Source organism: Micropterus salmoides, unplaced genomic scaffold (assembly GCF_014851395.1).
Source record: "Micropterus salmoides isolate LMB-PRFRI ecotype aquatic unplaced genomic scaffold, ASM1485139v1 Ms_hic_scaffold_1, whole genome shotgun sequence".
Lineage (NCBI taxonomy): Eukaryota > Metazoa > Chordata > Actinopteri > Centrarchiformes > Centrarchidae > Micropterus > Micropterus salmoides.
Window position 1 is genome coordinate 59,252,177 of NW_024040040.1, and position 12,575 is coordinate 59,264,751.

The window sequence follows — 12,575 nt, forward strand, 5'->3', positions numbered from 1 at the left end:
GCAGTGTCCGGGCATGTTGATCACTTTCCACAGTGTCCCACAGTTGCCATTGTCGCCTGTGCTTCTTGCAGCATTTCTGTACTTGGTTGTGTTCTCTGTACTTGCAGTGCCAGTATGCCAGCAACAATGGTCAGTTTTTTAATCCTTGTTCTTTCGTTTCAAAACAAATCGGAAAAAAAAACAGAAACAGAAAACAAAAAACCAAACATCTGTTTTTGTTCTTCTGTTTTAAAACCAAAATCGGAAAAAAAGGCAGCTGCGTATTGTTCCATCTATGACCGGTGTTGTATCCCTACTGGTTTTCAAACTAACTAGCTGCTGTACACGTGTGCCTGTTGTTTGAAACAGCTGTGGTCTGTGTCAGGCTTCATCCAACCAGAGGGAATGATCACCGATCCTCTGCAGTGCACCAGGTCACATCGGCCTCACGGCTGATTTGCTAGCAGGTAGGGTTAACATCCTCTGTGTTGCTGGGACATAGCAAACGGTGGCGTTTCATACTTACGCTTTGTCACTCTGTCTGAAAGTGTCAGTTATGAGTTGAGATATATTGTTATTGAGATGAGAACGCATTGGTGGAACCGGCATATTGGAGTGCCACATTGAACTGGTGGTTTCCCCTGGCTGGATGAAGTTCAATGCCACTGTTTTTTACGTATAGCCTAATCTACAGTATGTGCCTACTGCAGCTGAAGGCTCTCCGCAGCGCTGGGTAACTTTCTAAATTCTTCCATCCAAAATAATGGTCAGGTTGAAACAGTGTAGAGGAATGAATATTAACTAATAACAGTTCATGTTTAATGTGTATCATTGGATATACTCACAACTATCACTGAATTAATTTGATACTGAAGAAATCTTAAAAACCAGAGGATTCTTAGGCAAATTCTGAGGTGTCCTATTCCTGTCCCAGTTGCTAGTGAGTTACAAACCGAATGCTGAGCCTATGTTGATGTTCAAGTAAGTCTAATACACAAAGCTGTTTTCTGTTTATCTGTTTTTTCCCATTTTTGGTTTTCCGGTTTTGAAAGGAAATAATCAAAGAATGAACCATACACGGATTATACACAGATTTTTTTGGTTTTTGGCAATTCATTTTATATTTATTCCTTTTTAATGAAGAATGAAGAGGGTCTGAGAACTTCAATTTGTTTTTTGTTAACCAAGAACGGAAGTCACGTTGTAACAGAGGTAAAACATAAAAAAAAAAGATTGACAATATACCATGTGGTTAGCAAGGTGATTATAGTTGAAAAGTGGTGGGGACATAGGGGCTCAGATCAGTGGCATGATGATACATTTGGGTCATGAGACGTGACAATGCTCAAGAACAAGACAAGAAGATTTTTAGCACTATTTAGATTTAAATATTTGATACAGATATATAGATATATGTGCGGGGTCTGGGAGTCCTCCCCCAGAAGATTTTGAGCATTAAACTCGTAATTTCCTGCATTCTGGAGACATTTTCTGCACCAATTTATGGTGAAAATGTGAAAAACTATACTGCATAGCATGTTTTCTTATTGTGCAAATCAACCTTTCTCAGAGCATTTTCATTTGTTAGTTAACTTAATTTGTTTGGTGCAAGCTATTTTTCAGAGCATTTTTAACAAATGCTTTCAAAAAGTGATGACAAAATCAGCCGTTTCAAAATGAGGTGGGGACCTGTCCCCAGCGTTCCCAGTGTAAATGACTGTCAGAAAGGTTAAGAACTCCTGGTTTAGGGTCAGAAATAAGAGTGGAGCTGTAGGCTCGTGTTTACTCCCTCAGAGTAGGGAGGGTGTTGAAAGTGTTTACAAATTGTTTGTGTTTTCAGTTAAAATGTGGTTACATGCTTGCTTTCTCTTTTAAGAAAGTATTTTTTTTGTTGCTGATTGAGTTTAATTTGTCAGTATTATTTAATTTTTAATAAAAAACTTTGGTTGCACAGAATCTGTGGAGAATAAATTATTCCTATTAGTATATTCTAACATTAAATTAAAACAAATTTCATAGCTAGGCCTATTGTTAGCAGAGTTGGGTAGGAACTGTACTAATATTACTTTTCTCATTTTACATTTACTCATTTTCCCAGTAACTAGTAGAGTAACGGATTACTTTTTCCAGTAATATTATTAGTTACTAATCCAAGTTCTGAGTTACTCAATGCACCATCCTTGGCGTGAATGCGCGACTGGGCGGCAGGTCAGCTATACTGGTCAGCTGTTAGCAAAATGTTACTATATCACTTACATAATCTCAGTGTATTCAATAAATTATATATATACTATGTAGTTTACCGCTAGCTAGGCCTATTATGAATATTATATTCCAGTTACCAGTGTTGGTAAGTAACTAGTTACATCTAATTTAGTTCCATAATTTAATTACAAATAAACTGTAACTAGTATGTTACAGTTACTGGGGAAAATGTGTATTTAAATCACAGTTACATGAAAATGGTTATGATAACATCGGGGGTTACATCTGACTATTTTCTATAAAAATCTCGACTATATGTTGAATAATATTAATTATATTGCTTTGTTTTTCACAAACACACGATGTCTTTCTTTGCCAGTTCCAGCCACAGCTGTTTAGTAAACTTTGATGCTTTTTGATTGGTTCTATTGTCTGAATTTGCAGCACCACTATCTGCCAGTTAACCTGCCCCACAAACTTTTAACTTTAAATAGTTAACAGTTGAAAAATATTCATTAGAAATTTAGAAAAGTGATAATATTTTGATAGAGTAATTGAAATAGTTAACCTAGGCTACTGTTACATTTTAAACTTGTGATCTGTAATGTATTACATTTCCAAAGTAACCGTGTTACAGTGGTTAAATTTTTGTGGAATGTTTCCGTTTATAAAATTCATGTGCAAGAAAAACAGTGTACATTGGTCTCTAATTTATTAATAGTAAGGAAATACTTGTCAATAATCATAACCATTCATGCAGAACAGTTACGGTAGTTTATAGTCTTTACCCGCACACTGGGCACGTAAATAATTTTTCCTCTTCCCATGTATTTCTTTTTTGCGGGTGAAATACTCTGTAGAGCCCTGCATCATCCATCCTGGCAACTGGCCCCCTCGCACTGCTTTTCTGCTTGTTTTATTAGCGGGTGCCGTTCTTCCTATCTCTGTTACAGCTAATGTTCTAACTGGCTTTACCGGAGGGGAATGTAGCAAACATTTCAAATACACCCAGCGTAAGTTACAGTATGCTATTACCAAAATGCCGTGTGTACAGCTTGTTTAACTAGTTACAAGTTAGACACAATCAAAAACTACAATACAGTTCCATAAAATAGAGCAGTGTGTGTGTTAAAAATACAAGCCTCTCCCTGGCTCAGCTTCCCCTGTGCTGGACTCTGTCTCTGCTGATAGTACAGTTACTTATGTATGAGAAGAACATCAGTAATAAATCTGACTAATAATAATGCATTTTATAATTCTCACTCTACATATAATTAACTACTCAGCCCCTGTACCTGCCACTGTTTTTTTTTGTTCCATTAACCTTCTCCTCATCCTGCAGCTCCACCTCTTCCTTCTCTCCCTCCTCATCAACATGACTGGGGTTATCATCACCCTCTACCTCTGCAAGGATGTTGTCTTGGAGTGATAACACATTAGGCATACATTGCATACATTTATTTTGTATATATACACTCACCTAAAGGATTATTAGGAACACCATACTAATACTGTGTTTGACCCCCTTTCGCCTTCAGAACTGTGTATGTGTGTATGTATATAATATATATATATATATATATATATATATATATATATGTGTATATATATATATATATATGTGTATATATATATATATATATGTGTATATATATATGTATATGTGTATATATATATATATATATGTGTATATATATGTGTATATATATATGTATATATATATATATATATATATGTGTGTATATATATATGTATATATATATATATATGTATATATATATATAATGTGTGTATATATATATATGTGTGTGTGTGTGTGTATGTATAGAAATATGTTAAAAGTATACACTGTTCTCCCATGCTCTATAATCACACAGTGACAACGTGCTATGTGATGTGCTCCTATTTTCACTCTGTATTTACACATAAACAAGAAGGCATGTAAGGGGAAATATAAAAATATAAAAAGGTATCCTGTGTTGCTGTCCTTTGTCCTACTTCTTATTTTTATCCTCCTCTGACAAAGATGCAATTGATGGAGACTTCATGCTACCTCCTCTTTTTTCTGTGTTTTTTGGCAATAAAAGAAAAAACAACAACACATAAAATAATTGCAGCAATAAATACAGCAAAGTCAACTTTAAATTGACACCACTACCACACATAAAACATGCCTTAATAACAATCACATTTAACATAAGCAAAAAATTTGTCTGTCAAGATTTTTTTTTATGTCCAAAATTATTATCTTAGCCTATGACATTTTAAACTGCATAAATTAGCCTAGTGGCTAGCGGACTTTTCCTCTCCTCTTAGCTTAACAAACAAAACATTTATACTCTATCTTACTCACCCATGGTTAAGTCACTGCTAGGGGGTGACCAATAATCGGTCTGGCCGATTATCTGCGCCGATATTAATTTTTCCAATAATCTGCATTGGTCATTTTAAAAACAGATAGCTGACATAAATAATAAAAAATGCTCTCCTTTGGCTCTGACGCAGCCGCCTCTCTCTGCCTGCTCAGGCCCACAGAGTGTTGAGTACAATGTCCACAGTACTTGCTGATTACAAGTCATGAGTAACAGCCTATTAACACTGACTATTGTGCGGAAGCAGCCAATACAACAAGCAAGCCATCATGCTGCAGCCCCTCCCCTGCTCTCCTCTCTCAGCAGAGCTCCTGCTGTAAACCTCAAAGCGCTTTTACACCACATCGCATACACCATTCACATACATTCATACACTGCTGGAACAGCCACCAGGGGCAATTTGGAGTTTAGTATCTTGCCCAAGGACACTTCAACATACAGCCTGGAGGAGCCGGGGATTGTACCGCTGACCTTCCGATTACTATTTTCTGCATCTTCAAAAGTAAAAGCATTTAACTAAAGAACCGCAGGGTGGCTTAAAGGATAGACAGGTTATAATAAGTATTTAAGCTTTTAAACAGAACAGTAGATGTTGGTCAGCTAGATTTGAGATATTTAGGGGCGGCTGTGGCTCAGGAGGTAGAGCGGGTTGGCCGTTAATCGGAAGGTCAGCGATTCAATCCGTGGCTCCCCCTGGTTGCGTGTCGAAGTGTCCTTGGGCAAGATACTGAACCCCCAAATTGCCCCTGGCGGCTATTCTGCCAGTGTATGAATGAGTGTGAATGTTAGTTTCTGTTTGAGCACTTAGGCTCAGTGTATGAATGTGTGTGACTGGTGAATGCAGATGTAGTGTAAAAGCGTTTTGAGTGGTCGAAAAGACTAGAAAGGCGCTATACAAGTACGGAGCATTTACATTTACATATTTGGCCAGATGAGCCACTTTTATGAACGGATCCAAATCGGATCCAGGCCGGATGAGCCACTGCATAAACGGCCCCGTTTTGCAGATCCGTTCCGGACCGTGTGATACCTCCAGTGCGGAGTCAGTTTGCTATCTGGGTAGTAAAGCCCTAGATTTTCAGTAGTATTGTAATAGTTTCTGAAGGTCACTCAGCACATGTGTAGTTACACACAAAATTATTTATAGTGTATTATTCCTATTTTAAATTATTACATGTTATTGTATTGTATTACTAAATTCCCTTGTGTTTCTGTGTCCAATTTCCCTTACAAATGATTAAAGGGAATGAAGATATACATTTTACCTTAGTTTGGTCACTATTTACATGCAAAGTTCATAGTTCAAAAGACTGAGCTAACAAGGCAGTTTTGTGCTTAGCGTAAATGTGGGGTATTCAGTTAGGTAAATACACAATCTCTGAAAGCATTAACATTAGCTCAAGGTGGCTAGCAGACTCACAAGAACTACAACTTGTCTCAGTTGCTAGTTTGTTACTAATTGACAATCACCCCTAACCCCCACTGCACTGCAGGACTTCCTGTATTGTAATATTGCTGAGGCATCCAATAAGTATTCTTAACAGCAGCTTATTACTTATCATTAAGAGAGCAAAATAAGACCCCCAGATTTCTTTACAGCACTGTAGCCAGACAGATGTAACAACTCTATTGTGCCATGTATTCCTATAGCCCTCAGTAGTAACAACTTTATGATCTTCTTTAATGATTACTTTCTAATTATCAAGACTAAATTCATTATCTCCAACCCTCAGCCATTACCAATTTATCTCAGGAACCTTAGAAACAGCTGTAAAACCTGATATATATTTAGACTTCTTTGCTTCCATATATCTTCACCAACTAACTTCTTTCGAATAATTTCTTCATCTAAACCATCAACCTGCCTCTTAGACTATATTATATTTATACTAGGCTGAAGTTTTACCCTTAGTCAGCACTTCATTACTAGTTATGATCAATATCAATATGCCTTATTATAACCAATTAAACCGATGACCAATATGTGGAACCGTAGTATTGAGATTTTTAATCTTGGTGTCAAAATTTAGAATAACACAAACTGCAGCACAAACTTTGTTGAAAATAACAAGATTAAAGTTGTCGTGTTTAATCTTTATAAATAGTAAATTAAATAAATTAGAGATCCATCCCAGAGATGGACTTGTTAACTATGAGTGATAAATTATCATAAACTTTGTCTTTACCGGCTGCCATTTATTTTATTTATTTTATATTGTTAGGATTTTATTGATACTATGTATTCATTCAGTCTTTATCTATCTATATATAGAATTGCCTTTTAAAAATATGTTATTTAAAAAAGAATAAATTCGGAATAGTAATCAAATTTAATATTTTATTATAGCGAACTGTTTTCAGAGCAGCAACAACACAAACATTCAAGCATTATGTTGTCGATGATGGTAGGAAGAAAAGAACAGCGGTGTGCAAGGTCTGCAGCTCAAAAATCAGTGACACAACCACCACAACATCCATCTTCATCCGTCACTACAGAACCCATAAAGAAATTCAAGTGACAGTCTAATATAAATAATTCATTTAGCTAACTTATAGGCTCAAACAAACAGAAAGCTAGCGTTAAGTTTAAGCTACAATATAGTATAGTAATCTACCAACTGATTATATTCCATGGTCTTGTTACGTTGTCAAAGGTCCAGATGATCCAATCCAGTATAAACATTTAGTGCAAAGCACATTATTCCATCAATAAATCTCCAGGGACTTCATATTTGCCGAAGATGTGGCTAGTATGTCATTATAACTGTAATAAATCTTATTTGACAACTATGATATCTTGTGTAAATTAGCAGCTGAACTCTAACCTCTTGACGAATTCGACCAAAGAGGAGCTCACATTACATGTGTCCAGTACACAGCCTACAACAGCCAACAAGAGCCCATGTTATAAGAAAGGACCAGCCCCTATTATTTTGTGGGTAGGCTGAGCCAATTGCAAGCAATTGACCCTTCGCTAAGCCCTGTCCCCCCTTAGTTACTGTTGCTAAGTCCGACAAACTGTCGGCGCTGCCACTGTCTATTAATGCAATCCTTGGAGAAATATTGTCAAATGTGTTGGAAAAAGCGATCTCAGAAAGAATCAGACAGTTTTGCCGTTGCATTATACATTTGAAGGTTGTATTCAGGCTGGCAAACTGACTCAAATTAAAATGAAAAAAATTAAAGATAGAAGCTAAAGCCTACCACTCACACAGTACAAGTGAACCACCACATCCCCCGACAATTGAGACAAAAGGCAACGATATTAAGGATCAACACTGTTCTTGTAAAGCTGGGTAGGCCTCTATTCATTATTACAGTCATTAAAAAGCAGAACAGTAGGGCTTTATTACATTACATTCAGTAGGAAGTTAGCTAGCATTAGCTAACTAACATTACATTAGGAACAATCCGCAGCAGACATTTTATCATTTATTTTAGGTTTTGGAAAGTGAACAAATCGTACTTCTCTTATCAACCTCTCTGGATAGCGACTGTAACTATCACAAGTGCCCCAGGAACAGCGTTTGACCATATCTAAGAAAAATACAGCCAAAGAAAGCTAGAAAACGACTCTTTTTACATTTGAGTCAATGGAGCGCAGCCATGAAAGTGTCGGACGTCAGTTAGAGCGAGTCCTATACTGCACTGTGATTGGCCAGCTGAGTATTTGGGGCGCGGCTTAGCGAAGGGTCAATTGTGCTGATGACTGGCACTTTGTGTAGCCAATAAAATTCTGAAAATAATGATATCCAGGTTTTAGCATGAAGTTCATAATCTACCAGCAAAAAAACACATCTGAGTCAAACTACGGCGTGATGGCAGTAACAGCCCCTTGCCGCCAAGGGCCAGTGCTGTTTTTGAAGACATACCCTTGGAAACAACTGTGTAAAATATTAATTTTTCATGGTATTGGTATAAAATTTAAACTTGGACTAGGTAGGGCTTTATGCTGTGGCGCCACAGTGTTTTCCAGCTAATAAATCCCAGCTGTAGTTATCTGCTTCATGCATTTGTTAACAAACTTTTTTCAAGAGGAAACAAAAAATATATTAAATATAGTTTTTTACAGGAATACTGACAAGTGTTTCTATTACGCTATTACTATTAATAGAAACACCTTTATAGTTCAATATAGTTAGAACAGAAACACTCAATACATCTTCCAAAATGATCATAAAGTTGAATTGCCACCCCTCTTAAACTGTTTAAACAAACTGAATTCCTAAGAATTTCATATGACCTGACTTGTTAGTTGCTTGACCCAAGTAATGACTTGACTTGCTTGACTTTCATCACAATAACTTGCTTGAGACTTGAATGTTAAGACTTGAGACTTGCTTGTGACTTGGACATATGTTACTTATTCCCACCTCTGGTTTATAAGCTGTGTGTTAGTTATAGACGAATTGTACATTAGGCTAAGTGGTTGTGCTCTGTAAGTGAAAAACAGGTTACAGGTTTATTGTTGATAATTTAACGTCACAGTTTTAATTAGTTAATGTTACACTGGGTTTGAGAGTCTGGGGAATGTGTTGACTTACAGTAGTTTATAAGCTTTGATTAGATGTTGCAGTGCACATTACATGGTTGTGCTCTAATCGTCATTAAAGGAACTGCTTTAAGCTGGTTTAAATCCTACTTATCAGATCGCACCCAGTTTGTACATCTAAACGATGTCTTCTCTGCACAGCAGAGTTACCCATGGAGTTCCACAAGGTTCAGTCCTTGGACCTATATTATTCACCTTGTATATGCTTCCGCTAGGTAATATCATTAGGATCCACAGTATAAACTTTCATTGTTATGCTGATGACACTCAGTTATACCTTTCTATCAGAACTGATGAAACCAACCAGTTAGCTAGGCTTCAAATGTGCATTAAGGATGTGAAGGACCTGGATGTCTTATAATTTCTTGATGTTGAACTCTGAAAAAACTGAGGTTGTAGTACTTGGACCCAAACTCCTCCGAGACACATTGTCTGCAGACATAGTTGCCTTGGATGGCATTACCTTGGCCTCCGGCACCACCGTGAGGAATCTGGGAGTTATTTTTGATCAAGACCTGTCTTTCAACGCACACATAAAGCAAACTACAAGGACTGCCTATTTTCACCTTCGCAATATTGTGAAAATTATAAACCTTCTTCATCGCGATGATGCAGAGAAACATGTTCACGCATTTGTTACCTCAAGGCTTGACAACTGTAACTCTGTGCTGTCAGGGTGCTCAAAAAAATCTCTTAAGTCTCTCCAGTTAATACAAAACGCTGCTGCACGCATACTGAACCAGTAGGAGAGATCATATCACCCCTGTTTTAGTAACTTTACACTGGCTAAAATTGAGAATTGATTTTAAAATACTTCTTCTTACATACAAAGCCCTTAATGGTCAGGCACCATCCTATTTGAAAGAACGTCTCGGGTTACGTATGTAACCCTTGTTCCCCGAGAAGGGGAACGAGACACTGCGTCGGTGATGACACTATGGGAACGCCTCTGGGCGTTGCAGGGCTGAACTATGAATGAAACTACTCCAATCCTATTGGTGTTACTAGAACGGTAGTGTGTGACGGCGTAACCAGAGGGGGTATATAAGCACGCCGGCACATAGGACACATTAGCCCTTTCTATGAAGCAAGGCACTCCAGGCGGGGTGAGGTGTGGCGGACCGACGCAGTGTCTCGTTCCCCTTCTCGGGGGTTACATACGTAACCCGAGACGTTCCCCTTCGAGGGAACTCGAACTGCGTCGGTGACGACACTATGGGAACGAGATACCCACTTAGGCTGCGCCGAAACCCCGCCTGCCCCTGCCTGCCCCCGCCTGCCCCTGCCCGCCCCCGCCTGCCCCCAGCGTGCAGAACCTGACGGCACGGCTAGGAGGGGAGCGCACGGGTGCCGGGTGCAGAAGGAAGGTCCAGACTGTAAAACCGGATAAAAGTGTGAGGGGTGGCCCAGCCAGCTGCCTCACACAAATACCGGAGTGACGCCCCTGCAAGGAGGGCCCTAGAAGCCGCCATGCCTCGAGTAGAGTGCGCCCTTACGGCCATAGGTGAAGGCAAACCGCGAACCTGATAAGCCAGGGAAATAGTCTGAACAATCCAGTTGCTGATGGTGTGTTTAGAAGCGGGGAGCCCAGCCTTGGGGGACCCGAAACACACCAGCAACTGGTCTGCTTTCCCCCACTGGGAAGACCTCAGAGTGTAAATACTCTGACAGGGCAGAGCAGATGAAGTCTCCCGTCCTCCGCCGTCACATGAGGTGGGGGATGAAACGCCTGCAGCACCGTGGACCCTGCCAGTCTGGCCGGAACCTTAGGGACATAACCTGGACAAGGGTGCAGGATGGCCCTGACCCTCCCCGGGGCAAACTCCAGGCATCGGACGGGGAGAGGCCAGCAGAGAAACGGTGCTGCAGGAACTCCAGTATCACAATTACCGAGCAGGTAACTGGGTCCTCCGCCCGTTCTCTGCACCAGGTGGTGAACACATTCCACTTTAGGCCGTACATCCTTCTCGTGGACGGGGCTCTGGAGCTGAGCAGCGTCTCAACTGCTCCTGTCGTCAGGCCCCCATCTAGGAACTGCGCCCCCTCAGGGGCCAGACCCATAGCTGCCACAGGGCGGGGTGCGGGTGAAAGATCCGGCCCTCCGCCTGGGACAGCAGGTCTCTCCTCAGAGGGACCTGCTCTCCTCAGAGGGACCTGCCAGGGCGGGCCCTCGAGGAGCGATATTAAATCCAAGAACCACACTCGTGCCGGCCAAAACGGGGCTACTAATAGTAGACTGACCAGCCCTTGCGGACCCGCTCCAGAAACCCCCGGGAGCAGAGCGACTGGGGGAAACGCATACAGACTCAGCCTCTGCCACGTCTGCACCATGGCATCCAGCCCTAGTGGGGCTGGGGGCGAGAGGGAGAACCACAGGGGGATAGTGGGCCATCTCTTGGGACGCAAACAAGTCCCCTACTCGAAGTCTCAGGACCTCTTCCCCAGGGTCCACCGAGACTGAATGACGGTCCTCAGATCCGTCTTCCCGGGGGGGTGTGGGTGAGAGCGCCGTCTTGCGTCCCAGGTTGGTTGAAGGGGATCCCTTGAAGCAATGCTCTGCTTCTGGCTGTAGCTGTAGGTGCTGGACGAAGGCTGCGTCTGCCTTTCCTGAGCCGTCGTGGTCCTGGAGTCTGACCGGCGGGGGAGATATCGCTCAAACGCCTCTCCCTGAGTTTTGGCGTGCTGGAACCTGTTGACGACAGCATCTACTGCTTCGCCAAACAGGCCAGAAGGCGAGAGGCATCCAGGAGAAAAGCCCTCTCCTTCCCCTGGATGCCCGATAGGTTGAGCCACAGATGGCGCCATGGATCGGCTGATGGAACGGGCCGTTTCCTTGGTCACGCGGAGAGCCAAGTCCATCGCTCTACGGAGCTCCGTCAGGTCCTCCTCAGAGGGACCTCTCCCTACATCACTGTCCCGAAGGTCAGCCTGGTATGCCTGTAAGACAGCCATCATGTGCAGGCTGGCACCAGCTCGACCCGCTGCCATATAGGCCTTGCCCACCAAATCGGACGTCATCCAACACGGCTTGGTGGGGAGCGCCATCTAGCTCCTCAGAGCCAGATCGTGTCAGCCTCTCCGGACTCACCCCTCGAGTGGGAGAAACTGAGAAACGGGCTCCCGATCGGGGACGAGGGGAGGAGGATTCCGCGGATGAGGACCGGAAAAAGGCCTCAGCCGATCCGGTACCCTCTGCGATCTCGCGTTGCGATCCCCAGGATCGGAGCCGCCACGATACCTCAGCGACCGCGGGGCCTGTGCCACGGGGGGAGCGCATCCGACCATCCTCTAGAAAAAGAGCTGCTCGAGACCTCAGCATTCTCAGGGGCAGGGCCTCGCAATGGTCGCAGGCAGCCCCCTCAAGAGCTGCCTGAGCATGCGACATCCCCAGGCATGAGACGCACATCCCATGGATATCACCTTCCGTGATGAAACGCTCGCATGGAAAGACACACTGTTGGAATCGC

General features: G+C 41.8%; 1 pseudogene; it reads right to left on the bottom strand.

Annotated features, from left to right (window-relative positions):
* Positions 1-12,575, bottom strand: part of LOC119914444 — a 101,133-nt pseudogene that overhangs the window by 77,027 nt on the left and 11,531 nt on the right.